Raw genomic sequence first — 2,197 nt, forward strand, 5'->3', positions numbered from 1 at the left:
CCTAGCCCAGCACCTACACATAGCCACCACAGGAAAGCAAGAACATCCCTAAGAAATCTTATCTACTGAAGAGGTGGCTAGCAAACAAAAAAATGTGAAAGAAAGCAGCCTCCAAGGTACACAGGCCACAGAAACTAAAAGCAAAGGGCCCAAAGCACAGCACTTGCCATCAGCCTCAATTAGCAGCAAAGCAGGGTTTGGGAAAACAAGGCCTCTTCAGAGCTGCTGCAGGGCAAGGATGAAATCACAGAATTAAAAACAAAATCTCCCCACACACATTGATATTCACAGGCAATTACGTTTCAGCTTACAGTCAGCCCACACGCATCTCACTGCAGCAGCTCTTAGAGCAATCTTGTTCACAACTGGAAATGGATCACATCATCACAGCTCCACCATCCACATCATGCAGAGCAAACTGTCAAAACAAATCACAAAATGGTTCTTGTAAGGTACCCCCTTCAGCGTAAGGATCTGACCTATTTTATTACTGAATTATTGCTCCCACACAAGTTTCCATCACAGCTATCTATCAGTGCTGACATTTTTACACCAGTGAGGTATTCTCAGATACGTATACTCTTCTTCCCCATCTTAAAGATGTACTGGGCAGATTTGCCCCTCCGGGTACCTCCTGATGGCTGCATCCCCCACCCAGGAAGACCGAACAGAGGCCCACAAGCAAGGCTGGCCAGTGGAGCAATGTGCCAGCCCCACAGCCCTGGTACAGCCCTTCTGGGGGGTGTCCCAACACTTGCTGTGCCCACACTGAAGCCTGCAAGTGCCTCTTTCCCAGCTTTAACTCCAAAGGCAACCACCCCATCACATCTCTGCTGGCCAAGAAGAAGCTGCTGGCCCAGGGGAGTGAGGCAGAGTCCTGCCACTGCCACTAACAGCACTGCCTGGAGGGCAATGGGGCGGCGAGCAGCACTCACCCCAACTCAGAGCCCAGCCAGCTGGCAGCCAACCCCCACTTCAAGGAGCAGAGGAGCCCGGAGACACCAGGATTGAAGGACGCATGGAGTGAGTGGAGTGAGGTAGGACCCATCGCAGTGCTCCCCTGGGAGGACAGACAGCCTTATCCAAGAGCTGAGGATGGGGCCCTGCACCCACTGTGTTCACCGGCTTCTTTCACTCATACTGCAGTAAGGTGCTGAAACACATCAGCTGCCACCCCTTTGGGGGATACCTCTCCAACTTGAAGGATTTCTTGGAACATGGAGGACGACTGGGAGCAGCCCAAGACCTGTGAACCAAACAAAGCGTGGAGCAGAGAGAGCCTGCAGCCAGCCACCTCTGCTGCTGTCAAAGCCTGCTGGGTGCCCCCTGGGGCCGGCTTCAGCCCACTGGCACAGAGCCCCACACCACCCACAGCCAAGTGGAACAGGACGAGGCAGCCTTGGGCCTGCAGGCTGTTTCCCCCTTGGTCCGTGAGACTGAAGGCAGGGGCAAGGGCACTGGCTCACCCAGGGGCCACCAAGGATTGGCCAAACCCAAAGCCATCATTTCCAGACCCGGCTGTGCCATTCCACTCACCCAGTGCCTCAGCCCCAAACATTTACAAGGAAGAGATGCTGTGCTTTCTGATTAACTTCAGCAACCCTCTGGAGCACCTAAAAAATCAGGCAGCCCCACCAAAGCCATCTCTCTCCATTATCCCCTTTGTTATCCCCGCTTTCCCCAGCCCTGCCATAGCCAGCTTGCACAGCCCTCCAACCCCAGGCACCACCAACATCCCACAAAGGCTCACTGCAGCACCAGCTCTACCCCACAGCGACGTGGCACAGCCAGCACACCTACAGCACTCCACACACCTCCGCTTCCCACTGCAGCACCAAGCTGCTGCCTTGCTCTGCATCAGCCCTGGCCCCACAGAGAGGCAGGCAGCGGGATGCTGCAGCACTGGGATGCTGTCGGAGCTGCTGTGTCCCATGGCCAAAACGAGCTGAACCTGTCATTTGTAAAAAGAAGGAAGCAGAATGAGTTGCAGAGGTTTTCTTGCTCGAGATGCTGTGTCCCCGTGCAGTTTTGTGGAGCCAACACAGCCAGGCAGTGGATGTTCCCATCTCGCCATGCTGTGTCCAGGATGCTCTGCAGCTCCCTGGTACAAAGCCCCTGCTCCCTCCTACAAAACCATGCCATTTTAGTTCTGAAGTATGCTGCCTTCTAGCAGGGGCTCCTGAGGTTATAAATGGCT

At 54.6% G+C, this 2,197-nt stretch overlaps 1 pseudogene; it reads left to right on the top strand.

The window, feature by feature from the left end:
- The first annotated feature begins 637 nt into the window (after positions 1–637).
- Positions 638–1,983, top strand: LOC122193445 (annotated as a pseudogene).
- Positions 1,984–2,197: the final 214 nt, after the last annotated feature.

The sequence above is a fragment of the Lagopus leucura genome, unplaced genomic scaffold (genome assembly GCF_019238085.1).
Source record: "Lagopus leucura isolate 7727_CA_CO unplaced genomic scaffold, USGS_WTPT01 35065-0_obj-0_obj, whole genome shotgun sequence".
NCBI classification, from domain to species: Eukaryota; Metazoa; Chordata; class Aves; order Galliformes; family Phasianidae; genus Lagopus; species Lagopus leucura.